Genomic DNA, 21,015 nt, shown 5'->3' on the forward strand with positions numbered 1-21,015 from the left:
GATAACGAGGAACCAGTTTTCCCTCGTATAGCGTCCGCTGTGCTTTGATGTAACTGTTGGTTGGACGCTGTCACCGGCCGCTATAGCTCAGTGGTAGAGCACTGGTCTTGTAAACCAGGGGTCGTGAGTTCAAACCTCACTGGCGGAATTAGTTCCTTTATTATTTTTATGGGTACTCATAAACGTTCGGATAACGAGGAACCAGTTTTCTCTTGCATGGCGACAGCAGTGCTTTGATGCAAATGTTGGTTGGACACTTTCATCGGCCGCTATAGCTGAGTGGTAGAGCACTGGTCTTGTAAACCAGGGGTCGTGAGTTCAAACCTCACTGGCGGCATTAATTTTTTTATTATTCTTATGGTTACTCATGAACGTTCGGATAACGAGGAACCAGTTTTTTCTCGTATACCAACTGCTGTGCTTTAATGCAACTGTTGGTTGGACACTTTCATCGGCCGCTATAGCTCAGTAGTACAGCACTGGTCTCGTAAACCAGGTGTCGTGAGTTCAAACCTCATTGGTGGCATTTGTTGTTTTTATTATTTTATGGGTAGTCATAAACTTTCGGATAACGAGGAACTAGTTTTCCCTCGTATAACGACAGCTGTGCTTTGATGGAAATGTTGGTTGGACACTTCATCGGCCGCTATAGCTCAGTGGTAGAGCACTGGTCTTGTAAACCAGGGGTCGTGAGTTCAAACCTCACTGGCGGCATTAGTTACTTTTATTATTTTTATATTAACTCATGAAGGTTCGGATAACGAGAAACCAGTTTTCCCTCGTATAGCGACAGCTGTGCTCTGATGTAACTGTTGGTTGGACGCTTTCACTGGCCGCTATAGCTCAGTGGTACAGCACTGGTCTCGTAAACCAGGCGTCGTGAGTTCTAACCTCACTGGCGGAATTAGTTCTTTTATTATTTTTATGGGTACTCATAAACTTTCGGATAACGAGGAACCAGTTTTCCCTCGTATAGCAACAGCTGTGCTTTGATGCAACTGTTGGCTGGACGGTTTCACAGGCCGCTATAGCTCATTGGTAGAGCACTGGTCTCGTAAACCAGGGTTTGTGAGTTCAAGCCTCACTGGCGGCATTAGTTATTTTTATTATTTTTATGGTTATTCATGAACGTTCGGATAACGAGGAACAAGTTTTTTCACGTATACCAACTGCTGTGCTTTGATGCAACTGTTGGTTGGACACTTTCACCGGCCACTATAACTCAGTGGTAGAGCACTGGTCGCATAAACCAGGGGTCGTGAGTTTAAACATCACTGACGGCATTATATATTTTTATTGTTTTTATGAGTACTCATGAACGTTCGGATAACGAGGAACCAGTTTTACCTCGTATAGCAACGGATGTGCTTTGATGCAACTGTTTGTTGGATGCTTTCACCAGCCGCTATAGATAAGTGGTAGAGCACTGGTCTTGTAAACCAGGGGTCGTGAGTTCAAACCTCACTGGCGGCATTTGTTATTTTCATTATTTTTATGGATGCTCATGAACGTACGGATAACGAGAAACCAGTTTTCCCGCGTATAGCGACAGCTGTGCTTTGATGTAACTGTTGGTTGGACTCTTTCACCGGCTGCTATAGCTCAGTGGTAGAGCACTGGTCTCGTAAACCAGGGGTCGTGAGTTCTAACCTCACTGACGGAATTAGTTCCTTTATTACTTTTATGGGTACTCATAAACTTTCGGATAACGAGGAACCAGTTTTCCCTCGTATGGCGACAGCTGTGCTTTGATGCAAATGTTGGTTGGACACTTTCATCGGCCGCTATAGCTCAGTGGTAGAGCACTGGTCTTGTAAACCAGGGGTCGTGAGTTCAAACCTCACAGGCGGCATTAGTTATTTTGATTATTTTTATGGTTACTCATGAACGTTCGGATAACGAGGAACCAGTTTTCCCTCGTATAGCGTCAGCTGTGCTTTGATGTAACTGTTGGTTGGACGCGGTCACCAGCCGCTATAGCTCAGTGGTAGAGCACTGGTCTCGTAAACAAGGGGTCGTGAGTTAAAACCTCACTGGCGGCATTTGTTATTTTCATTTTTATGGATACTCATGAACGTTCGGATAACGAGGAACCAGTTTTCCCTCGTATAGCGACAGCTGTGCTCTGATGTAACTGTTGGTTGGACGCTTTCACCGGCCGCTATAGCTCAGTGGTACAGCACTGGTCTCGTAAACCAGGGGTCGTGAGTTAAAACCTCACTGGCGGCATTTGTTATTTTTATTATTTTTATGGATACTCATAAACTTTCGGATAACGAGGAACCAGTTTTCCCTCGTATAGCAACAGCTGTGCTTTGATGCAACTGTTGGCTGGACGGTTTCACAGGCCGCTATAGCTCAGTAGTACAGCACTGGTCCCGTAAACCAGGGGTTGTGAGTTCAAACCTCATTGGTGGCATTTGTTATTTTTATTATTTTATGGGTAGTCATAAACTTTCGGATAACGAGGAACCAGTTTTCCCAAGTATAGCGACATGTGTGCTTTGATGCAAATGTTGGTTGCACACTTCATCGGCCGCTATAGCTCAGTGGTAGAGCACTGGTCGTGTAAACCAGGGGTCGTGAGTTCAAACCTCACTGGCGGCATCAGTTACTTTTATTATTTTTGTTGGTATTCATGAACGTTCGGATAACGAGAAACTAGTTTTCCCTCGTATAGCAACAGCTGTGCTTTGATGCAACTGTTGGCTGGACGCTTTCACAGGCCGCTATAGCTCAGTGGTAGAGCACTGGTCTTGTAAACCAGGGGTCGTGAGTTCAAACCTCCCTGGCGGCCTTTTTTATTTTCAATAGTTTTATACATGATTGTTCGGATAACGAGGGACTGGTTTTCCCTCGTATAGCGTCAGTTGTGCTTTGATGCAACTGCTGGTTGGACACTTTCATCGGCCGCTATAGCTCAGTGGTAGAGCACTGGTCTTGTAAACCAGGGGTCGTGAGTTCAAACCTCACTGGCGGCATTAGTTATTTTGATTAATTTTATGGTTACTCATAAACGTTCGGATAATGAGGAACCAGTTTTCCCTCGTATAGCGTCAGCTGTGCTTTGATGTAACTGTTGGTTGGACGCGGTCACCGGCCGCTATAGCTCAGTGGTAGAGCACTGGTCTCGTAAACCAGGGGTCGTGAGTTAAAACCTCACTGGCGGCATTTGTTATTTTCATTTTTATGGATACTCATGAACGTTCGGATAACGAGAAACCAGTTTTCCCTCGTATAGCGACAGCTGTGCTCTGATGTAACTGTTGGTTGGACGTTTTCTCCGGCCGCTATAGCTCAGTGGTACAGCACTGCTCTCGTAAACCAGGGGTCGTGAGTTAAAACCTCACTGGCGGCATTTGTTACTTTCATTATTTTTATGGATACTCATAAACTTTCGGATAACGAGGAACCAGTTTTCCCTCGTATAGCAACAGCTGTGCTTTGATGCAACTGTTGGCTGGACGGTTTCACAGGCCGCTATAGCTCAGTGGTAGAGCACTGGTCTTGTAAACGAGGGGTCGTGAGTTCAAACCTCACTTCCGGCATTCGTTATTTTCATTATTTTTATGGGTACTCATGATCGTTCGGATATTGAGGAACAATTTTTCTCTCGTATACCGACTGCTGTGCGTTGATGCAACTGTTGGTTGGACGCTTTTATCGGCCGCAATAGCTCAGTGGTAGAGCACTGGTCTCGTAAACCAGGGGTCGTGAGTTCAAACCTCACTGGTGGAATTAGTTCCTTTATTATTTTTATGGTTACTCATAAACGTTCGGATAACGAGGAACTAGTTTTCCCTCGTATAGCGTCAGCTGTGCTTTCATGTAACTGTTGATTGGACGCTGTCACCGGCCGCTATAGCTCAGTGGTAGAGCACTAGTCTCGTGAACCAGAGGTCGTGAGTTCAAACCTCACTGGCGGCATTACTTATTTTTGATTAATTTTGTTGGTATTGATAAACTTTCGGATAACGAGGAACCAGTTTTCCCTCGTATAGCAACAGCTGTGCTTTGATGCAACTGTTGGCTGGACGGTTTCACAGGCCGCTATAGCTCAGTAGTACAGCACTGGTCCCGTAAACCAGGGGTTGTGAGTTCAAACCTCATTGGTGGCATTTGTTATTTTTATTATTTTATGGGTAGTCATAAACTTTCGGATAACGAGGAACCAGTTTTCCCAAGTATAGCGACATGTGTGCTTTGATGCAAATGTTGGTTGCACACTTCATCGGCCGCTATAGCTCAGTGGTAGAGCACTGGTCGTGTAAACCAGGGGTCGTGAGTTCAAACCTCACTGGCGGCATCAGTTACTTTTATTATTTTTGTTGGTATTCATGAACGTTCGGATAACGAGAAACTAGTTTTCCCTCGTATAGCAACAGCTGTGCTTTGATGCAACTGTTGGCTGGACGCTTTCACAGGCCGCTATAGCTCAGTGGTAGAGCACTGGTCTTGTAAACCAGGGGTCGTGAGTTCAAACCTCCCTGGCGGCCTTTTTTATTTTCAATAGTTTTATACATGATTGTTCGGATAACGAGGGACTGGTTTTCCCTCGTATAGCGTCAGTTGTGCTTTGATGCAACTGCTGGTTGGACACTTTCATCGGCCGCTATAGCTCAGTGGTAGAGCACTGGTCTTGTAAACCAGGGGTCGTGAGTTCAAACCTCACTGGCGGCATTAGTTATTTTGATTAATTTTATGGTTACTCATAAACGTTCGGATAATGAGGAACCAGTTTTCCCTCGTATAGCGTCAGCTGTGCTTTGATGTAACTGTTGGTTGGACGCGGTCACCGGCCGCTATAGCTCAGTGGTAGAGCACTGGTCTCGTAAACCAGGGGTCGTGAGTTAAAACCTCACTGGCGGCATTTGTTATTTTCATTTTTATGGATACTCATGAACGTTCGGATAACGAGAAACCAGTTTTCCCTCGTATAGCGACAGCTGTGCTCTGATGTAACTGTTGGTTGGACGTTTTCTCCGGCCGCTATAGCTCAGTGGTACAGCACTGCTCTCGTAAACCAGGGGTCGTGAGTTAAAACCTCACTGGCGGCATTTGTTACTTTCATTATTTTTATGGATACTCATAAACTTTCGGATAACGAGGAACCAGTTTTCCCTCGTATAGCAACAGCTGTGCTTTGATGCAACTGTTGGCTGGACGGTTTCACAGGCCGCTATAGCTCAGTGGTAGAGCACTGGTCTTGTAAACGAGGGGTCGTGAGTTCAAACCTCACTTCCGGCATTCGTTATTTTCATTATTTTTATGGGTACTCATGATCGTTCGGATATTGAGGAACAATTTTTCTCTCGTATACCGACTGCTGTGCGTTGATGCAACTGTTGGTTGGACGCTTTTATCGGCCGCAATAGCTCAGTGGTAGAGCACTGGTCTCGTAAACCAGGGGTCGTGAGTTCAAACCTCACTGGTGGAATTAGTTCCTTTATTATTTTTATGGTTACTCATAAACGTTCGGATAACGAGGAACTAGTTTTCCCTCGTATAGCGTCAGCTGTGCTTTCATGTAACTGTTGATTGGACGCTGTCACCGGCCGCTATAGCTCAGTGGTAGAGCACTAGTCTCGTGAACCAGAGGTCGTGAGTTCAAACCTCACTGGCGGCATTACTTATTTTTGATTAATTTTGTTGGTATTGATAAACTTTCGGATAACGAGGAACCAGTTTTCCCTCGTATAGCAACAGCTGTGCTTTGATGCAACTGTGTGCTGGACGGTTTCACAGGCCGCTATAGCTCAGTGGTAGAGCACTGGTCTTGTAAACGAGGGGTCGTGAGTTCAAACCTCACTTCCGGCATTCGTTATTTTCATTATTTTTATGGGTACTCATGATCGTTCGGATATTGAGGAACAATTTTTCTCTCGTATACCGACTGCTGTGCGTTAATGCAACTGTTGGTTGGACGCTTTTATCGGCCGCAATAGCTCAGTGGTAGAGCACTGGTCTCGTAAACCAGGGGTCGTGAGTTCAAACCTCACTGGCGGCATTAGTTCCTTTATTATTTTTATGGTTACTCATGAACGTTCGGATAACGAGGAACCAGTTTTCCCTCGTATAGCGTCAGCTGTGCTTTGATGTAAGTGTTGGTTGGACGCGGTCCGCGGCCGCTATAGCTCAGTGGTAGAGCACTGGTCTCGTAAACCAGGGGTCGTGAGTTAAAACCTCACTGGCGGCATTTGTTATTTTCATTTTTATGGATACTCATGAACGTTCGGATAACGAGAAACCAGTTTTCCCTCGTATAGCGACAGCTGTGCTCTGATGTAACTGTTGGTTGGACGTTTTCTCCGGCCGCTATAGCTCAGTGGTACAGCACTGCTCTCGTAAACCAGGGGTCGTGAGTTAAAACCTCACTGGCGGCATTTGTTACTTTCATTATTTTTATGGATACTCATAAACTTTCGGATAACGAGGAACCAGTTTTCCCTCGTATAGCAACAGCTGTGCTTTGATGCAACTGTTGGCTGGACGGTTTCACAGGCCGCTATAGCTCAGTGGTAGAGCACTGGTCTTGTAAACGAGGGGTCGTGAGTTCAAACCTCACTTCCGGCATTCGTTATTTTCATTATTTTTATGGGTACTCATGATCGTTCGGATATTGAGGAACAATTTTTCTCTCGTATACCGACTGCTGTGCGTTGATGCAACTGTTGGTTGGACGCTTTTATCGGCCGCAATAGCTCAGTGGTAGAGCACTGGTCTCGTAAACCAGGGGTCGTGAGTTCAAACCTCACTGGCGGAATTAGTTCCTTTATTATTTTTATGGTTACTCATAAACGTTCGGATAACGAGGAACTAGTTTTCCCTCGTATAGCGTCAGCTGTGCTTTCATGTAACTGTTGATTGGACGCTGTCACGGGCCGCTATAGCTCAGTGGTAGAGCACTAGTCTCGTAAACCAGAGGTCGTGAGTTCAAACCTCACTGGCGGCATTACTTATTTTTTATTAATTTTGTTGGTATTGATAAACTTTCGGATAACGAGGAACCAGTTTTCTGTCGTATAGCAACAGCTGTGCTTTGATGCAACTGTTGGCTGGACGCTTTCACAGGCCGCTATAGCTCAGTGGTAGAGCACTGGTCTTGTAAACCAGGGGCCGTGAGTTCAAACCTCACTGGCGGCATTTGTTATTTTCATTATTTTCATGGGCATTCATGATCGTTCGGATATTGAGGAAAAAGGTTTCTCTCGTATACCGACTGCTGTGCGTTGATGCAAATGTTGGTTGGACGCTTTCATCGGCCGCAATAGCTCAGTGATAGAGCACTGGTCTCGTAAACCAGGGGTCGTGAGTTCAAACCGCACTGGCGGAATTAGTTCCTTTATTATTTTTATGGTTACTCATAAACGTTCGGATAACGAGGAACCAGTTTTCTCTCGTATGGCGACAGCAGTGCTTTGATGCAAATGTTGGTTGGACACTTTCATCGGCCGCTATAGCTCAGTGGTAGAGCACTGGTCGTGTAAACCAGGGGTCGTGAGTTCAAACCTCACTGGCGGCATTAGTTATTTTTATTATTCCTATGGTTACTCATGAACGTTCAGATAACGAGGAACCAGTTTTTTCTCGTATACCAACTGCTGTGCTTTGATGCAACTGTTGGTTGGACACTTTCATCGGCCGCTATAGCTCAGTAGTACAGCACTGGTCTCGTAAACCAGGGGTCGTGAGTTCAAACCTCATTGGTGGCATTTGTTATTTTTATAATTTTATGGGTAGTCATAAACTTTCGGATAACGAGGAACCAGTTTTCCCTCGTATAGCGACAGCTGTGCTTTGATGCAAATGTTGGTTGGACGCTGTCACCGGCCGCTATAGCTCAGTGGTAGAGCACTGGTCTCGTAAACCAGGGGTCGTGAGTTCAAACCTCACTGGCGGCATTAGTTATTTTCATATTTCTTATGGTTACTCAGGAACGTTCGGATAACGAGGAACCAGTTTTCCCTCGTATAGCGTCCGCTGTGCTTTGATGTAACTGTTGGTTGGACGCTGTCACCGGCCGCTATAGCTCAGTGGTAGAGCACTGGTCTTGTAAACCAGGGGTCGTGAGTTCAAACCTCACTGGCGGAATTAGTTCCTTTATTATTTTTATGGGTACTCATAAACGTTCGGATAACGAGGAACCAGTTTTCTCTTGCATGGCGACAGCAGTGCTTTGATGCAAATGTTGGTTGGACACTTTCATCGGCCGCTATAGCTGAGTGGTAGAGCACTGGTCTTGTAAACCAGGGGTCGTGAGTTCAAACCTCACTGGCGGCATTAATTTTTTTATTATTCTTATGGTTACTCATGAACGTTCGGATAACGAGGAACCAGTTTTTTCTCGTATACCAACTGCTGTGCTTTAATGCAACTGTTGGTTGGACACTTTCATCGGCCGCTATAGCTCAGTAGTACAGCACTGGTCTCGTAAACCAGGTGTCGTGAGTTCAAACCTCATTGGTGGCATTTGTTGTTTTTATTATTTTATGGGTAGTCATAAACTTTCGGATAACGAGGAACTAGTTTTCCCTCGTATAACGACAGCTGTGCTTTGATGGAAATGTTGGTTGGACACTTCATCGGCCGCTATAGCTCAGTGGTAGAGCACTGGTCTTGTAAACCAGGGGTCGTGAGTTCAAACCTCACTGGCGGCATTAGTTACTTTTATTATTTTTATATTAACTCATGAAGGTTCGGATAACAAGGAACTAGTTTTTCCTCGTATAGCGTCAGCTGTGCTTTCATGTAATTGTTGGTTGGACGCTGTCACCGGCCGCTATCGCTCAGTGGTAGAGCACTGGTCTTGTAAACCTGGGGTCGTGAGTTCAAACCTCACTGGCGGCATTAGTTATTTTGAATATTTTTATGGTTACTCATGAACGTTCGGATAACGAGGAACCAGTTTTCCCTCGTATAGCGTCAGCTGTGCATTGATGTAAGTGTTGGTTGGACGCGGTCCCCGGCCGCTATAGCTCAGTGGTAGAGCACTGGTCTCGTAAACCAGGGGTCGTGAGTTAAAACCTCACTGGCGGCATTTGTTATTTTCATTTTTATGGATACTCATGAACGTTCGGACAACGAGAAACCAGTTTTCCCTCGTATAGCGACAGCTGTGCTCTGATGTAACTGTTGGTTGGACGTTTTCTCCGGCCGCTATAGCTCAGTGGTACAGCACTGCTCTCGTAAACCAGGGGTCGTGAGTTAAAACCTCACTGGCGGCATTTGTTACTTTCATTATTTTTATGGATACTCATAAACTTTCGGATAAAGAGGAACCAGTTTTCCCTCGTATAGCAACAGCTGTGATTTGATGTAACTGTTGGCTGGACGGTTTCACAGGCCGCTATAGCTCAGTGGTAGAGCACTGGTCTTGTAAACCAGGGGTCGTGAGTTCAAACCTCACTTCCGGCATTCGTTATTTTCATTATTTTTATGGGTACTCATGATCGTTCGGATATTGAGGAACAATTTTTCTCTCGTATACCGACTGCTGTGCGTTGATGCAACTGTTGGTTGGACGCTTTTATCGGCCGCAATAGCTCAGTGGTAGAGCACTGGTCTCGTAAACCAGGGGTCGTGAGTTCAAACCTCACTGGCGGAATTAGTTCCTTTATTATTTTTATGGTTACTCATAAACGTTCGGATAACGAGGAACTAGTTTTCCATCGTATAGCGTCAGCTGTGCTTTCATGTAACTGTTGATTGGACGCTGTCACGGGCCGCTATAGCTCAGTGGTAGAGCACTAGTCTCGTAAACCAGAGGTCGTGAGTTCAAACCTCACTGGCGGCATTACTTATTTTTTATTATTCTTATGGTTACTCATGAACGTTCAGATAACGAGGAACCAGTTTTTTCTCGTATACCAACTGCTGTGCTTTGATGCAACTGTTGGTCGGACGCTTTCATCGGCCGCAATAGCTCAGTGGTAGAGCACTCGTCTCGTAAACCAGGGGTCGTGAGTTCAAACCGCACTGGCGGAATTAGTTCCTTTATTATTTTTATGGTTACTCATAAACGTTCGGATAACGAGGAACCAGTTCTTCCTCGTATAGCGTCAGCTGTGCTTTCATGTAATTGTTGGTTGGACGCTGTCACCGGCCGCTATAGCTCAGTGGTAGAGCACTGGTCTCGTAAACCAGGGGTCGTGAGTTCAAACCTCACTGGCGGCATTACTTATTTTTATTATTTTTGTTGGTATTCATGAACGTTCGGATAACGAGAAAATAGTTTTCCCTCGTATAGCAACAGCTGTGATTTGATGTAACTGTTGGTTGGACGCTGTCACCGGCCGCTATAGCTCAGTGGTAGAGCACTGGTCTCGTAAACCAGGGTTGGTGAGTTCCAGCCTCACTGGCGGCATTAGTTATTTTTATTATTTTTATCGATACTCATGAACGTTCGGATAACGAGAAACCAGTTTTCCCTCGTATAGCGACAGCTGTGCTCTGATGTAACTGTTGGTTGGACGCTTTCACTGGCCGCTATAGCTCAGTGGTACAGCACTGGTCTCGTAAACCAGGCGTCGTGAGTTCTAACCTCACTGGCGGAATTAGTTCTTTTATTATTTTTATGGGTACTCATAAACTTTCGGATAACGAGGAACCAGTTTTCCCTCGTATAGCAACAGCTGTGCTTTGATGCAACTGTTGGCTGGACGGTTTCACAGGCCGCTATAGCTCATTGGTAGAGCACTGGTCTCGTAAACCAGGGTTTGTGAGTTCAAGCCTCACTGGCGGCATTAGTTATTTTTATTATTTTTATGGTTATTCATGAACGTTCGGATAACGAGGAACAAGTTTTTTCACGTATACCAACTGCTGTGCTTTGATGCAACTGTTGGTTGGACACTTTCACCGGCCACTATAACTCAGTGGTAGAGCACTGGTCGCATAAACCAGGGGTCGTGAGTTTAAACATCACTGACGGCATTATATATTTTTATTGTTTTTATGAGTACTCATGAACGTTCGGATAACGAGGAACCAGTTTTACCTCGTATAGCAACGGATGTGCTTTGATGTAACTGTTGGTTGGACGCGGTCACCAGCCGCTATAGCTCAGTGGTAGAGCACTGGTCTCGTAAACAAGGGGTCGTGAGTTAAAACCTCACTGGCGGCATTTGTTATTTTCATTTTTATGGATACTCATGAACGTTCGGATAACGAGGAACCAGTTTTCCCTCGTATAGCGACAGCTGTGCTCTGATGTAACTGTTGGTTGGACGCTTTCACCGGCCGCTATAGCTCAGTGGTACAGCACTGGTCTCGTAAACCAGGGGTCGTGAGTTAAAACCTCACTGGCGGCATTTGTTATTTTTATTATTTTTATGGATACTCATAAACTTTCGGATAACGAGGAACCAGTTTTCCCTCGTATAGCAACAGCTGTGCTTTGATGCAACTGTTGGCTGGACGGTTTCACAGGCCGCTATAGCTCAGTAGTACAGCACTGGTCCCGTAAACCAGGGGTTGTGAGTTCAAACCTCATTGGTGGCATTTGTTATTTTTATTATTTTATGGGTAGTCATAAACTTTCGGATAACGAGGAACCAGTTTTCCCAAGTATAGCGACATGTGTGCTTTGATGCAAATGTTGGTTGCACACTTCATCGGCCGCTATAGCTCAGTGGTAGAGCACTGGTCGTGTAAACCAGGGGTCGTGAGTTCAAACCTCACTGGCGGCATCAGTTACTTTTATTATTTTTGTTGGTATTCATGAACGTTCGGATAACGAGAAACTAGTTTTCCCTCGTATAGCAACAGCTGTGCTTTGATGCAACTGTTGGCTGGACGCTTTCACAGGCCGCTATAGCTCAGTGGTAGAGCACTGGTCTTGTAAACCAGGGGTCGTGAGTTCAAACCTCCCTGGCGGCCTTTTTTATTTTCAATAGTTTTATACATGATTGTTCGGATAACGAGGGACTGGTTTTCCCTCGTATAGCGTCAGTTGTGCTTTGATGCAACTGCTGGTTGGACACTTTCATCGGCCGCTATAGCTCAGTGGTAGAGCACTGGTCTTGTAAACCAGGGGTCGTGAGTTCAAACCTCACTGGCGGCATTAGTTATTTTGATTAATTTTATGGTTACTCATAAACGTTCGGATAATGAGGAACCAGTTTTCCCTCGTATAGCGTCAGCTGTGCTTTGATGTAACTGTTGGTTGGACGCGGTCACCGGCCGCTATAGCTCAGTGGTAGAGCACTGGTCTCGTAAACCAGGGGTCGTGAGTTAAAACCTCACTGGCGGCATTTGTTATTTTCATTTTTATGGATACTCATGAACGTTCGGATAACGAGAAACCAGTTTTCCCTCGTATAGCGACAGCTGTGCTCTGATGTAACTGTTGGTTGGACTCTTTCACCTGCCGCTATAGCTCAGTGGTACAGCACTGCTCTCGTAAACCAGGGGTCGTGAGTTAAAACCTCACTGGCGGCATTTGTTACTTTCATTATATTTATGGATACTCATAAACTTTCGGATAACGAGGAACCAGTTTTCCCTCGTATAGCAACAGCTGTGCTGTGATGCAACTGTTGGCTGGACGGTTTCACAGGCCGCTATAGCTCAGTGGTAGAGCACTGGTCTTGTAAACCAGGGGTCGTGAGTTCAAACCTCACTTCCGGCATTCGTTATTTTCAATATTTTTATGGGTACTCATGATCGTTCGGATATTGAGGAACAATTTTTCTCTCGTATACCGACTGCTGTGCGTTGATGCAACTGTTGGTTGGACGCTTTTATCGGCCGCAATAGCTCAGTGGTAGAGCACTGGTCTCGTAAACCAGGGGTCGTGAGTTCAAACCTCACTGGCGGAATTAGTTCCTTTATTATTTTTATGGTTACTCATGAACGTTCGGATAACGAGGAACTAGTTTTCCCTCGTATAGCGTCAGCTGTGCTTTCATGTAACTGTTGATTGGACGCTGTCACCGGCCGCTATAGCTCAGTGGTAGAGCACTAGTCTCGTAAACCAGGGGTCGTGAGTTCAAACCTCACGGGCGGCATTACTTCTTTTTTATTAATTTTGTTGGTATTGATAAACTTTCGGATAACGAGGAACCAGTTTTCCGTCGTATAGCAACAGCTGTGCTTTGATGCAACTGTTGGCTGGACGCTTTCACAGGCCGCTATAGCTCAGTGGTAGAGCTTTGGTCTTGTAAACCAGGGGCCGTGAGTTCAAACCTCACTGGCGGCATTTGTTATTTTCATTATTTTCATGGGCATTCATGATCGTTCGGATATAGAGGAAAAAGGTTTCTCTCGTATACCGACTGCTGTGCGTTGATGCAACTGTTGGTTGGACGTTTTCATCGGCCGCAATAGCTCAGTGGTAGAGCACTGGTCACGTAAACCAGGGGTCGTGAGTTCAAACCGCACTGGCGGAATTAGTTCCTTAATTATTTTTATGGTTACTCATAAACGTTCGGATAACGAGGAACCAGTTTTCTCTCGTATGGCGACAGCAGTGCTTTGATGCAAATGTTGGTTGGACACTTTCATCGGCCGCTATAGCTCAGTGGTAGAGCACTGGTCGTGTAAACCAGGGGTCGTGAGTTCAAACCTCACTGGCGGCATTAGTTATTTTTATTATTCTTATGGTTACTCATGAACGTTCGGATAACGAGGAACAAGTTTTTTCTTGTATACCAACTGCTGTGCTTTGATGCAACTGTTGGTTGGACACTTTCATCGGCCGCTATAGCTCAGTAGTACAGCACTGGTCTCGTAAACCAGGGGTCGTGAGTTCAAACCTCATTGGTGGCATTTGTTATTTTTATAATTTTATGGGTAGTCATAAACTTTCGGATAACGAGGAACCAGTTTTCCCTCGTATAGCGTCAGCTGTGCTTTGATGTAACTGTTGGTTGGACGCGGTCACCAGCCGCTATAGCTCAGTGGTAGAGCACTGGTCTCGTAAACAAGGGGTCGTGAGTTAAAACCTCACTGGCGGCATTTGTTATTTTCATTTTTATGGATACTCATGAACGTTCGGATAACGAGGAACCAGTTTTCCCTCGTATAGCGACAGCTGTGCTCTGATGTAACTGTTGGTTGGACGCTTTCACCGGCCGCTATAGCTCAGTGGTACAGCACTGGTCTCGTAAACCAGGGGTCGTGAGTTAAAACCTCACTGGCGGCATTTGTTATTTTTATTATTTTTATGGATACTCATAAACTTTCGGATAACGAGGAACCAGTTTTCCCTCGTATAGCAACAGCTGTGCTTTGATGCAACTGTTGGCTGGACGGTTTCACAGGCCGCTATAGCTCAGTAGTACAGCACTGGTCCCGTAAACCAGGGGTTGTGAGTTCAAACCTCATTGGTGGCATTTGTTATTTTTATTATTTTATGGGTAGTCATAAACTTTCGGATAACGAGGAACCAGTTTTCCCAAGTATAGCGACATGTGTGCTTTGATGCAAATGTTGGTTGCACACTTCATCGGCCGCTATAGCTCAGTGGTAGAGCACTGGTCGTGTAAACCAGGGGTCGTGAGTTCAAACCTCACTGGCGGCATCAGTTACTTTTATTATTTTTGTTGGTATTCATGAACGTTCGGATAACGAGAAACTAGTTTTCCCTCGTATAGCAACAGCTGTGCTTTGATGCAACTGTTGGCTGGACGCTTTCACAGGCCGCTATAGCTCAGTGGTAGAGCACTGGTCTTGTAAACCAGGGGTCGTGAGTTCAAACCTCCCTGGCGGCCTTTTTTATTTTCAATAGTTTTATACATGATTGTTCGGATAACGAGGGACTGGTTTTCCCTCGTATAGCGTCAGTTGTGCTTTGATGCAACTGCTGGTTGGACACTTTCATCGGCCGCTATAGCTCAGTGGTAGAGCACTGGTCTTGTAAACCAGGGGTCGTGAGTTCAAACCTCACTGGCGGCATTAGTTATTTTGATTAATTTTATGGTTACTCATAAACGTTCGGATAATGAGGAACCAGTTTTCCCTCGTATAGCGTCAGCTGTGCTTTGATGTAACTGTTGGTTGGACGCGGTCACCGGCCGCTATAGCTCAGTGGTAGAGCACTGGTCTCGTAAACCAGGGGTCGTGAGTTAAAACCTCACTGGCGGCATTTGTTATTTTCATTTTTATGGATACTCATGAACGTTCGGATAACGAGAAACCAGTTTTCCCTCGTATAGCGACAGCTGTGCTCTGATGTAACTGTTGGTTGGACTCTTTCACCTGCCGCTATAGCTCAGTGGTACAGCACTGCTCTCGTAAACCAGGGGTCGTGAGTTAAAACCTCACTGGCGGCATTTGTTACTTTCATTATATTTATGGATACTCATAAACTTTCGGATAACGAGGAACCAGTTTTCCCTCGTATAGCAACAGCTGTGCTGTGATGCAACTGTTGGCTGGACGGTTTCACAGGCCGCTATAGCTCAGTGGTAGAGCACTGGTCTTGTAAACCAGGGGTCGTGAGTTCAAACCTCACTTCCGGCATTCGTTATTTTCAATATTTTTATGGGTACTCATGATCGTTCGGATATTGAGGAACAATTTTTCTCTCGTATACCGACTGCTGTGCGTTGATGCAACTGTTGGTTGGACGCTTTTATCGGCCGCAATAGCTCAGTGATAGAGCGCTGGTCTCGTAAACCAGGGGTCGTGAGTTCAAACCTGACTGGCGGAATTAGTTCTTTTATTATTTTTATGGTTACTCATGAACTTTCGGATAACGAGGAACTAGTTTTCCCTCGTATAGCGTCAGCTGTGCTTTCATGTAACTGTTGATTGGACGCTGTCACCGGCCGCTATAGCTCAGTTTCTGCTTCCGGCAGTCGTGCTGAACGGATCGCAGGATCATGAGCTCCAGCGGAGCGGCGACAGCGGCCAATCTTAGCCGCGGAAACAGGAACGGAGATAGCGAATACCAGTTTATTTTGCCGCAAATGCCAAAAGGACGACTTGTTATCAACACCGTGTTTTTACACGGTGATGTACGAGCGAGGCCATACAAGGTCGAAGATTTCAGGGACGCATTGACGCCAACGGGCCTGCTGCCGGATGTGGTAAGCCTCGGTGCATACCAGGTTAACCACTTGTGGGCGGTGACATTCAATGATGCCGCTCCCACGAAACGCCTGCTCGCCTTGAAGGAGCTGCAGGTGAAGGGGCGGCGCTGCGTCGTCGTCGACCCACAGGACCAGCAGGTGCGGCTACGAATTCACTGGCTGCTTCACGGGGTGAGCGACGAAGAAGTACGGACGGCGCTGTCGGCTTTCGGCAAGGTCGTGGAGGTGAGCCGTGAGCGGTGGCGTGTCCCGGGCATGGCCGACAAGTGTTCGACCACGAGAACAGCTCACCTGAAGCTGAAAAGCGGCGTCAGGGTCGAAGACCTTCCGCACCAGATCAGGATCGATGGAGAGCTGGCCTTGCTGGTTGTGCCTGGTCGGCCGATGCAATGCTTGCGCTGCCAAGGCAAAGGGCACGTCCGCCGAGAGTGCAAGGTTCCCCGTTGCTCGCGGTGCAAACGCTTCGGACACGTCGAGGCGGATTGCGTTCGAACGTACGCCAGTGCAATGGGGCCAGCGAAGAACGAGGCGATGGCTGATCACGTCATGGACGCGGCCGAGGCAGAGGACGCCGCCAAAGGGGTCGGAAGCCCAGTGGTCCCTGTGACTACTGGAGGGGCGGCGCCGGCAGACACACCCAAGTTACCGGAGACTCTCCAGCTTTCGACTACACCGGCCAGCGCCCCGTCAGCGGCCGAGCCTGAGCGGGTCGAGACGGACGTGGTTCCAGTGGGGACAGCTGATACAACGGAGGGTCAGGGAGAGACGGCGGCGGACAGCGACGACGAGATGTGCGTGACCAGCGCCACGCTAAAGCGTCCACTCGACGACTCGGTAGAGCAGGACGGGGCGTCGTCCACCAGCAGCCAGGAGCCGCCTGCGAAGGCGCCGCAAGGGAGGCGGCGTAGTCTCAAACCTAAGCCGAAAGTCCCTACCGACCGGAGACTGGAGGACAAGGCAAAAGAAAACAGCGCTGGGAAGCAGGATGGTCCTGGAGGCGGCTAGCCGAGGGCTGGTCGTGAAGGGTAAGCGCCATGCTCCGGGCCTACTCCTTTAGCGAACAAGTCACTATGGCATTAACTCCGCCATTCAGTATAGCTACGCTTAACGTCAGAGGGTTGGCGGCTAGGCGTAGGCAAAGTCAGCTCTATCGGTTGCTCACAGACCAAGACATAGACGTCCTAGCCGTCCAGGAAACTAAGGTAGACGGAGAGGAGGAGACCGGGAGCATGGTGCGCCGTTTCACTGACCGATATTACGCGGTCGTAAGCCACTCGATAGGAACGTCCGCGGGTTGTGTTCTTTTTGTAAAAAAATTGCAAAGCCTTCTTGTGCAAAGTGTTTTTTCATGCCAGTCGGGCAGAATTGTTTATTGTGACTTTGTTTATGGTGCCACTGAATTCAGAGTTATATGCGTATACGCACCGAATAGTGTAGAAGAGCGTGCTCAGTTTTTTTCTAACCTGTTTCAGTGGACAAAGTGTGATAAGAGGGTGGTTTTGTTAGGTGATTTTAACTGTGTTTTAAGGGCTCGCGATAGAGTCAATAGCACTGGCGTTCGTGACAAAAGCAGTGACGTGCTAGGCAAATTAATAACCGAAAATGACTTGGAAGACGTGTATGAATGTGTGGCAGCAAATCGCGAAGTGATCTACACGCGATTTCATGGCAATAGCCATGCACGTTTAGACCGCATATACCTATCCCTAGATGTATTGCCTATGTGTCACGATTTTTCGGTTGAGCCAGTGTCGTTTTCAGATCACTGTTTGGTTGTGTGTCGCATAGGCATGAAGAAACAGCGTAAGGTTTTCAACTGGGATTTATGGAAACTGAACGCATTGTTACTAAAAGATGAACCATTTTTAGAAGCAGTGCACGAGACCATTAATGAAGTGCTTATGGAAAAAACGGAAACAGTAGCAGAGAAATGGGAGTGTTTAAAGCAGAAGGTGAAAATGAAAGCGCTTGACAGATCGAGCACGCTAAAATTCGAAGCGCAAATAAAAGAAAGAAGTCTTAAGAAAACACTGCAGCAGCTGATAGCCCTAGAAAGTCGGGAGCCTGGGACTTGCAAAGACGAGGTGCGCAGTGTCAAGGAAAAATTAGAACTGCATGACAGAGAGCGTTATCGAGGCGCCTGGGTTCGCGCGCGCGCAAATGATCTTGCCGCGGGTGAGACGCCCACAAAAAGGGCGCTTGGTCTCGAAAAAGCGCAAGGACGCCGAAACCACATCGATAAGGTCTATTGCAACGGGACTCTCGCGAGCGACAATGAAAGCATCGAACGGGCCTTTGTTGCGTATTATCAGTCACTTTTTGCAATTCGAAAAGCGAATGTACATGGTTTTAAAGAAGAGTTTCTCAAGCGCTTGCCGCGGCTTAGTGACGACACAAAAAAGCTTTTAGAAGGCAGAATAACGGAAGGTGAAGTGGAACGCGCGATTGGTCATCTGAACCCCGGAAAGTCACCGGGACCCGATGGCCTAACCGCAGCATGGTATAAGACGTTTAGAATAGAACTGTCCCCGGGGTTAGCTGAGCTGTTCAATGAGGCGTACGAACGGAAAACTCTGCCGCCCTCCTTCAGCAAAGCGCATACGATATTAATTCCTAAAACGGACGAAGGGGAAAAACTTAAACTGGTGACATCGTATAGGCCCATATCGCTGACCAATGTCGACTACAAGATTTTTATGAAGGTTCTGGCAGCGCGACTTCAAGGTGTCATTAAAGAAATTGTTGGAGAGCACCAAACTTGTGGAATCAAAGGCAGAACCATTAGCTCAAACATTCACAAGATGCGGTGTGTGCTAGAGTGTTGTGACGAAGATTCACTTGGCGTTGCTCTGCTCCAGATAGACCTGGAGAAAGCTTTTGATTGTGTTGCGCATGATATTTTGTTTGTCATCTTAGATCATATTAATGTCGGTTCCATCATCAAGGAGGGAGTGGCCTTGGCGTACCAGAACTGCACAACACGTTTAATTGTTAACAAGTCTTTGGGGGCCCCCATTCACGTAATGCGTTCTGTGCGTCAAGGCTGCCCCCTCAGTCCACTTTTGTTTTGTATTTACATCGAAGCGATGTGCTTAGCGATAAATGAAAATGAAAAAATTCGTGGCTTCAGCTTGGCGGCAGTGGAAGTTAAGCTGCTGGCATATGCAGACGACATTGCGGTGTGTTGTACGAACAAAGAAAGTGTAGAGGAAACGATAAGTGTTGTGAAACATTTTTGTAGCGTCACAGGAAGCCGCGTAAACTGGGCGAAATCTCTTGGGCTTTGGCACGGAAGGTGGCCTTCAAAGCCGGACCTTTTTGCGAATGTGCACTGGACGGAAACACCGACAAGGTACCTCGGTGTTCCCCTGGAATGTTATAACGGCAGCGAGGAGTATTGGTCGCGTCAAACAAAAGAGACGAAGGAAAAAGCAGACAGGTGGAAAGGCATGAACCTGTCTGTTTTCGCTAGGGCTACTGTGTGCAACATGTTTTTTATCGCTAAACTGTGGTATGTGATGCAGGTGTTACATTGTTCAAGGATCAACGTGCAAAGGCTGCACAGAGTGTTCGCAGTTTTTATATGGGGCTCGAAATGGGAAAGGTGCAGACGGACCAACTTGTTCAGGTGCGTGAAGGACGGAGGTCTTGGTTTGGCGCACCTATTTGTGAGACAAGTAGTAAATAGATTTTTGTTTTTCCGTGACGTCAGGGATCCGTTTTTGCGTACGGTATGCCAGCTCAGGTTAGGCAGTGCCTTACCAGATTTTGTTGTTACTACGGATAGCCGGCCCGTGACGTTGCGTGGGTATCTCAAGGAAGTGGTAGACAGTGTACGTTTTTTATCTGTACGCTTTTCGATAGATTATCTAGCAAGTGTTAGAAGAAAAGAATTGTACAAAGATGTATGTGCTATGGTTTTGCCAGTACCATTGTACAGGGCCATATACAGTGGAAGACCGGGACAAAATGTACTGAAGCGGGTGAGAAACATGCAGGTACCTACAGGGGTGAAAACTTTTTTCTTCAAGTTACACACAGGAACACTATCAGTAAAGACTTTCACAGAGGAACGGGGTTTTTTTACACCATGGGGGTCACACTGCTTGATATGTAAGAAACCAGAAACAATAGACCATGTTTTTTTGCATTGTTGGGAAGGGGTACTTTTTTGGGACATATTACAGAGGACAATAAAGAAGGATTTTCCACTAGACCCACACGGAATAAGGTACCTCGCAGTAACAAATGATGATGGGGTCCCATTTGATGTAGTGATGTTGACCGGTCTCCACTGTATATGGCGTGCACGAATGGCCGGATACCATTTCGACCCGGACGCAAAGCCAGCAGTAATTTATTTCAGGCAAAGCATGTCTGCATTCATTGAGTGTAGCAAAATAGAGGATATCGAGCCAGAATGGTTGTCAAGGTTTGAACCCCTGGCAAACCTTAAGTATTTTTAAGAGGACAACATCAGTACAAATGGGACTGATGGCAATGCTTGTTTTTTTTTCTTTTCTTTGTATTATAATATATGTGTGTGCAATGATTGCCCTGTACAATGTCCATGCCAGGCAATAAATAAAAAAAAAAAAAAAAAGCCGCTATAGCTCAGTGGTAGAGCACTGGTCTCGTAAACCAGGGGTCGTGAGTTCAAACCTCACTGGCGGCATTACTTATTTTTATTAATTTTGTTGGTATTGATAAACTTTCGGATAACGAGGAACCAGTTTTCCGTCGTATAGCAACAGCTGTGCTTTGATGCAACTGTTGGCTGGACGCTTTCACAGGCCGCTATAGCTCAGTGGTAGAGCACTGGTCTTGTAAACCAGGGGCCGTGAGTTCAAACCTCACTGGCGGCATTTGTTGTTTTCATTATTTTCATGGGCATTCATGATCGTTCGGATATTGAGGAAAAAGGTTTTCTCTCGTATACCGACGGCTGTGCTTTGATGCAACTGTTGGTTGGACGCTTTCA

General features: G+C 46.4%; 57 non-coding genes across 57 annotated transcripts; all 57 read left to right on the forward strand.

Annotated features, from left to right (window-relative positions):
• The first annotated feature begins 76 nt into the window (after nucleotides 1-76).
• TRNAT-UGU (transfer RNA threonine (anticodon UGU)) lies at nucleotides 77-148 on the forward strand. The gene has a single exon. It is a non-coding gene; the product is annotated as a tRNA-Thr (tRNA).
• Nucleotides 149-265: 117 nt separating this feature from the next.
• Nucleotides 266-337, forward strand: TRNAT-UGU (transfer RNA threonine (anticodon UGU)). Its single transcript has one exon. It is a non-coding gene; the product is annotated as a tRNA-Thr (tRNA).
• Nucleotides 338-642: 305 nt separating this feature from the next.
• On the forward strand, nucleotides 643-714 carry TRNAT-UGU (transfer RNA threonine (anticodon UGU)). Its single transcript has one exon. It is a non-coding gene; the product is annotated as a tRNA-Thr (tRNA).
• A 687-nt stretch (nucleotides 715-1,401) lies between these two features.
• On the forward strand, nucleotides 1,402-1,473 carry TRNAT-UGU (transfer RNA threonine (anticodon UGU)). The gene has a single exon. It is a non-coding gene; the product is annotated as a tRNA-Thr (tRNA).
• Nucleotides 1,474-1,780: 307 nt separating this feature from the next.
• On the forward strand, nucleotides 1,781-1,852 carry TRNAT-UGU (transfer RNA threonine (anticodon UGU)). Its single transcript has one exon. It is a non-coding gene; the product is annotated as a tRNA-Thr (tRNA).
• A 118-nt stretch (nucleotides 1,853-1,970) lies between these two features.
• On the forward strand, nucleotides 1,971-2,042 carry TRNAT-CGU (transfer RNA threonine (anticodon CGU)). Its single transcript has one exon. It is a non-coding gene; the product is annotated as a tRNA-Thr (tRNA).
• A 115-nt stretch (nucleotides 2,043-2,157) lies between these two features.
• On the forward strand, nucleotides 2,158-2,229 carry TRNAT-CGU (transfer RNA threonine (anticodon CGU)). The gene has a single exon. It is a non-coding gene; the product is annotated as a tRNA-Thr (tRNA).
• A 306-nt stretch (nucleotides 2,230-2,535) lies between these two features.
• On the forward strand, nucleotides 2,536-2,607 carry TRNAT-UGU (transfer RNA threonine (anticodon UGU)). Its single transcript has one exon. It is a non-coding gene; the product is annotated as a tRNA-Thr (tRNA).
• A 118-nt stretch (nucleotides 2,608-2,725) lies between these two features.
• TRNAT-UGU (transfer RNA threonine (anticodon UGU)) lies at nucleotides 2,726-2,797 on the forward strand. The gene has a single exon. It is a non-coding gene; the product is annotated as a tRNA-Thr (tRNA).
• Nucleotides 2,798-2,909: 112 nt separating this feature from the next.
• Nucleotides 2,910-2,981, forward strand: TRNAT-UGU (transfer RNA threonine (anticodon UGU)). The gene has a single exon. It is a non-coding gene; the product is annotated as a tRNA-Thr (tRNA).
• Nucleotides 2,982-3,099: 118 nt separating this feature from the next.
• Nucleotides 3,100-3,171, forward strand: TRNAT-CGU (transfer RNA threonine (anticodon CGU)). Its single transcript has one exon. It is a non-coding gene; the product is annotated as a tRNA-Thr (tRNA).
• A 305-nt stretch (nucleotides 3,172-3,476) lies between these two features.
• On the forward strand, nucleotides 3,477-3,548 carry TRNAT-UGU (transfer RNA threonine (anticodon UGU)). Its single transcript has one exon. It is a non-coding gene; the product is annotated as a tRNA-Thr (tRNA).
• A 307-nt stretch (nucleotides 3,549-3,855) lies between these two features.
• Nucleotides 3,856-3,927, forward strand: TRNAT-CGU (transfer RNA threonine (anticodon CGU)). Its single transcript has one exon. It is a non-coding gene; the product is annotated as a tRNA-Thr (tRNA).
• A 307-nt stretch (nucleotides 3,928-4,234) lies between these two features.
• TRNAT-UGU (transfer RNA threonine (anticodon UGU)) lies at nucleotides 4,235-4,306 on the forward strand. The gene has a single exon. It is a non-coding gene; the product is annotated as a tRNA-Thr (tRNA).
• Nucleotides 4,307-4,424: 118 nt separating this feature from the next.
• TRNAT-UGU (transfer RNA threonine (anticodon UGU)) lies at nucleotides 4,425-4,496 on the forward strand. Its single transcript has one exon. It is a non-coding gene; the product is annotated as a tRNA-Thr (tRNA).
• Nucleotides 4,497-4,608: 112 nt separating this feature from the next.
• On the forward strand, nucleotides 4,609-4,680 carry TRNAT-UGU (transfer RNA threonine (anticodon UGU)). Its single transcript has one exon. It is a non-coding gene; the product is annotated as a tRNA-Thr (tRNA).
• A 118-nt stretch (nucleotides 4,681-4,798) lies between these two features.
• On the forward strand, nucleotides 4,799-4,870 carry TRNAT-CGU (transfer RNA threonine (anticodon CGU)). The gene has a single exon. It is a non-coding gene; the product is annotated as a tRNA-Thr (tRNA).
• A 305-nt stretch (nucleotides 4,871-5,175) lies between these two features.
• TRNAT-UGU (transfer RNA threonine (anticodon UGU)) lies at nucleotides 5,176-5,247 on the forward strand. Its single transcript has one exon. It is a non-coding gene; the product is annotated as a tRNA-Thr (tRNA).
• A 307-nt stretch (nucleotides 5,248-5,554) lies between these two features.
• On the forward strand, nucleotides 5,555-5,626 carry TRNAT-CGU (transfer RNA threonine (anticodon CGU)). The gene has a single exon. It is a non-coding gene; the product is annotated as a tRNA-Thr (tRNA).
• A 119-nt stretch (nucleotides 5,627-5,745) lies between these two features.
• On the forward strand, nucleotides 5,746-5,817 carry TRNAT-UGU (transfer RNA threonine (anticodon UGU)). Its single transcript has one exon. It is a non-coding gene; the product is annotated as a tRNA-Thr (tRNA).
• A 118-nt stretch (nucleotides 5,818-5,935) lies between these two features.
• Nucleotides 5,936-6,007, forward strand: TRNAT-CGU (transfer RNA threonine (anticodon CGU)). The gene has a single exon. It is a non-coding gene; the product is annotated as a tRNA-Thr (tRNA).
• Nucleotides 6,008-6,124: 117 nt separating this feature from the next.
• Nucleotides 6,125-6,196, forward strand: TRNAT-CGU (transfer RNA threonine (anticodon CGU)). The gene has a single exon. It is a non-coding gene; the product is annotated as a tRNA-Thr (tRNA).
• A 305-nt stretch (nucleotides 6,197-6,501) lies between these two features.
• On the forward strand, nucleotides 6,502-6,573 carry TRNAT-UGU (transfer RNA threonine (anticodon UGU)). Its single transcript has one exon. It is a non-coding gene; the product is annotated as a tRNA-Thr (tRNA).
• A 118-nt stretch (nucleotides 6,574-6,691) lies between these two features.
• Nucleotides 6,692-6,763, forward strand: TRNAT-CGU (transfer RNA threonine (anticodon CGU)). The gene has a single exon. It is a non-coding gene; the product is annotated as a tRNA-Thr (tRNA).
• Nucleotides 6,764-6,880: 117 nt separating this feature from the next.
• On the forward strand, nucleotides 6,881-6,952 carry TRNAT-CGU (transfer RNA threonine (anticodon CGU)). Its single transcript has one exon. It is a non-coding gene; the product is annotated as a tRNA-Thr (tRNA).
• Nucleotides 6,953-7,071: 119 nt separating this feature from the next.
• Nucleotides 7,072-7,143, forward strand: TRNAT-UGU (transfer RNA threonine (anticodon UGU)). Its single transcript has one exon. It is a non-coding gene; the product is annotated as a tRNA-Thr (tRNA).
• Nucleotides 7,144-7,450: 307 nt separating this feature from the next.
• Nucleotides 7,451-7,522, forward strand: TRNAT-UGU (transfer RNA threonine (anticodon UGU)). Its single transcript has one exon. It is a non-coding gene; the product is annotated as a tRNA-Thr (tRNA).
• Nucleotides 7,523-7,829: 307 nt separating this feature from the next.
• TRNAT-CGU (transfer RNA threonine (anticodon CGU)) lies at nucleotides 7,830-7,901 on the forward strand. The gene has a single exon. It is a non-coding gene; the product is annotated as a tRNA-Thr (tRNA).
• Nucleotides 7,902-8,019: 118 nt separating this feature from the next.
• Nucleotides 8,020-8,091, forward strand: TRNAT-UGU (transfer RNA threonine (anticodon UGU)). Its single transcript has one exon. It is a non-coding gene; the product is annotated as a tRNA-Thr (tRNA).
• A 117-nt stretch (nucleotides 8,092-8,208) lies between these two features.
• Nucleotides 8,209-8,280, forward strand: TRNAT-UGU (transfer RNA threonine (anticodon UGU)). The gene has a single exon. It is a non-coding gene; the product is annotated as a tRNA-Thr (tRNA).
• A 305-nt stretch (nucleotides 8,281-8,585) lies between these two features.
• On the forward strand, nucleotides 8,586-8,657 carry TRNAT-UGU (transfer RNA threonine (anticodon UGU)). The gene has a single exon. It is a non-coding gene; the product is annotated as a tRNA-Thr (tRNA).
• A 118-nt stretch (nucleotides 8,658-8,775) lies between these two features.
• On the forward strand, nucleotides 8,776-8,847 carry TRNAT-UGU (transfer RNA threonine (anticodon UGU)). Its single transcript has one exon. It is a non-coding gene; the product is annotated as a tRNA-Thr (tRNA).
• A 118-nt stretch (nucleotides 8,848-8,965) lies between these two features.
• Nucleotides 8,966-9,037, forward strand: TRNAT-CGU (transfer RNA threonine (anticodon CGU)). Its single transcript has one exon. It is a non-coding gene; the product is annotated as a tRNA-Thr (tRNA).
• Nucleotides 9,038-9,342: 305 nt separating this feature from the next.
• TRNAT-UGU (transfer RNA threonine (anticodon UGU)) lies at nucleotides 9,343-9,414 on the forward strand. The gene has a single exon. It is a non-coding gene; the product is annotated as a tRNA-Thr (tRNA).
• Nucleotides 9,415-9,532: 118 nt separating this feature from the next.
• On the forward strand, nucleotides 9,533-9,604 carry TRNAT-CGU (transfer RNA threonine (anticodon CGU)). Its single transcript has one exon. It is a non-coding gene; the product is annotated as a tRNA-Thr (tRNA).
• A 117-nt stretch (nucleotides 9,605-9,721) lies between these two features.
• TRNAT-CGU (transfer RNA threonine (anticodon CGU)) lies at nucleotides 9,722-9,793 on the forward strand. Its single transcript has one exon. It is a non-coding gene; the product is annotated as a tRNA-Thr (tRNA).
• A 308-nt stretch (nucleotides 9,794-10,101) lies between these two features.
• Nucleotides 10,102-10,173, forward strand: TRNAT-CGU (transfer RNA threonine (anticodon CGU)). Its single transcript has one exon. It is a non-coding gene; the product is annotated as a tRNA-Thr (tRNA).
• Nucleotides 10,174-11,050: 877 nt separating this feature from the next.
• Nucleotides 11,051-11,122, forward strand: TRNAT-CGU (transfer RNA threonine (anticodon CGU)). The gene has a single exon. It is a non-coding gene; the product is annotated as a tRNA-Thr (tRNA).
• Nucleotides 11,123-11,237: 115 nt separating this feature from the next.
• On the forward strand, nucleotides 11,238-11,309 carry TRNAT-CGU (transfer RNA threonine (anticodon CGU)). The gene has a single exon. It is a non-coding gene; the product is annotated as a tRNA-Thr (tRNA).
• Nucleotides 11,310-11,615: 306 nt separating this feature from the next.
• TRNAT-UGU (transfer RNA threonine (anticodon UGU)) lies at nucleotides 11,616-11,687 on the forward strand. The gene has a single exon. It is a non-coding gene; the product is annotated as a tRNA-Thr (tRNA).
• Nucleotides 11,688-11,805: 118 nt separating this feature from the next.
• Nucleotides 11,806-11,877, forward strand: TRNAT-UGU (transfer RNA threonine (anticodon UGU)). The gene has a single exon. It is a non-coding gene; the product is annotated as a tRNA-Thr (tRNA).
• A 112-nt stretch (nucleotides 11,878-11,989) lies between these two features.
• Nucleotides 11,990-12,061, forward strand: TRNAT-UGU (transfer RNA threonine (anticodon UGU)). The gene has a single exon. It is a non-coding gene; the product is annotated as a tRNA-Thr (tRNA).
• A 118-nt stretch (nucleotides 12,062-12,179) lies between these two features.
• On the forward strand, nucleotides 12,180-12,251 carry TRNAT-CGU (transfer RNA threonine (anticodon CGU)). Its single transcript has one exon. It is a non-coding gene; the product is annotated as a tRNA-Thr (tRNA).
• A 305-nt stretch (nucleotides 12,252-12,556) lies between these two features.
• TRNAT-UGU (transfer RNA threonine (anticodon UGU)) lies at nucleotides 12,557-12,628 on the forward strand. Its single transcript has one exon. It is a non-coding gene; the product is annotated as a tRNA-Thr (tRNA).
• Nucleotides 12,629-12,746: 118 nt separating this feature from the next.
• TRNAT-CGU (transfer RNA threonine (anticodon CGU)) lies at nucleotides 12,747-12,818 on the forward strand. Its single transcript has one exon. It is a non-coding gene; the product is annotated as a tRNA-Thr (tRNA).
• A 117-nt stretch (nucleotides 12,819-12,935) lies between these two features.
• TRNAT-CGU (transfer RNA threonine (anticodon CGU)) lies at nucleotides 12,936-13,007 on the forward strand. Its single transcript has one exon. It is a non-coding gene; the product is annotated as a tRNA-Thr (tRNA).
• A 119-nt stretch (nucleotides 13,008-13,126) lies between these two features.
• Nucleotides 13,127-13,198, forward strand: TRNAT-UGU (transfer RNA threonine (anticodon UGU)). Its single transcript has one exon. It is a non-coding gene; the product is annotated as a tRNA-Thr (tRNA).
• A 307-nt stretch (nucleotides 13,199-13,505) lies between these two features.
• TRNAT-UGU (transfer RNA threonine (anticodon UGU)) lies at nucleotides 13,506-13,577 on the forward strand. Its single transcript has one exon. It is a non-coding gene; the product is annotated as a tRNA-Thr (tRNA).
• A 307-nt stretch (nucleotides 13,578-13,884) lies between these two features.
• TRNAT-CGU (transfer RNA threonine (anticodon CGU)) lies at nucleotides 13,885-13,956 on the forward strand. The gene has a single exon. It is a non-coding gene; the product is annotated as a tRNA-Thr (tRNA).
• Nucleotides 13,957-14,071: 115 nt separating this feature from the next.
• Nucleotides 14,072-14,143, forward strand: TRNAT-CGU (transfer RNA threonine (anticodon CGU)). Its single transcript has one exon. It is a non-coding gene; the product is annotated as a tRNA-Thr (tRNA).
• A 306-nt stretch (nucleotides 14,144-14,449) lies between these two features.
• On the forward strand, nucleotides 14,450-14,521 carry TRNAT-UGU (transfer RNA threonine (anticodon UGU)). The gene has a single exon. It is a non-coding gene; the product is annotated as a tRNA-Thr (tRNA).
• A 118-nt stretch (nucleotides 14,522-14,639) lies between these two features.
• TRNAT-UGU (transfer RNA threonine (anticodon UGU)) lies at nucleotides 14,640-14,711 on the forward strand. Its single transcript has one exon. It is a non-coding gene; the product is annotated as a tRNA-Thr (tRNA).
• A 112-nt stretch (nucleotides 14,712-14,823) lies between these two features.
• Nucleotides 14,824-14,895, forward strand: TRNAT-UGU (transfer RNA threonine (anticodon UGU)). The gene has a single exon. It is a non-coding gene; the product is annotated as a tRNA-Thr (tRNA).
• A 118-nt stretch (nucleotides 14,896-15,013) lies between these two features.
• On the forward strand, nucleotides 15,014-15,085 carry TRNAT-CGU (transfer RNA threonine (anticodon CGU)). The gene has a single exon. It is a non-coding gene; the product is annotated as a tRNA-Thr (tRNA).
• Nucleotides 15,086-15,390: 305 nt separating this feature from the next.
• TRNAT-UGU (transfer RNA threonine (anticodon UGU)) lies at nucleotides 15,391-15,462 on the forward strand. Its single transcript has one exon. It is a non-coding gene; the product is annotated as a tRNA-Thr (tRNA).
• Nucleotides 15,463-20,637: 5,175 nt separating this feature from the next.
• On the forward strand, nucleotides 20,638-20,709 carry TRNAT-CGU (transfer RNA threonine (anticodon CGU)). Its single transcript has one exon. It is a non-coding gene; the product is annotated as a tRNA-Thr (tRNA).
• A 118-nt stretch (nucleotides 20,710-20,827) lies between these two features.
• TRNAT-UGU (transfer RNA threonine (anticodon UGU)) lies at nucleotides 20,828-20,899 on the forward strand. The gene has a single exon. It is a non-coding gene; the product is annotated as a tRNA-Thr (tRNA).
• The last annotated feature ends 116 nt before the right edge of the window (nucleotides 20,900-21,015 follow it).

This window comes from Rhipicephalus microplus, chromosome 4, assembly GCF_043290135.1.
Source record: "Rhipicephalus microplus isolate Deutch F79 chromosome 4, USDA_Rmic, whole genome shotgun sequence".
In the NCBI taxonomy this organism is placed as follows: domain Eukaryota; kingdom Metazoa; phylum Arthropoda; class Arachnida; order Ixodida; family Ixodidae; genus Rhipicephalus; species Rhipicephalus microplus.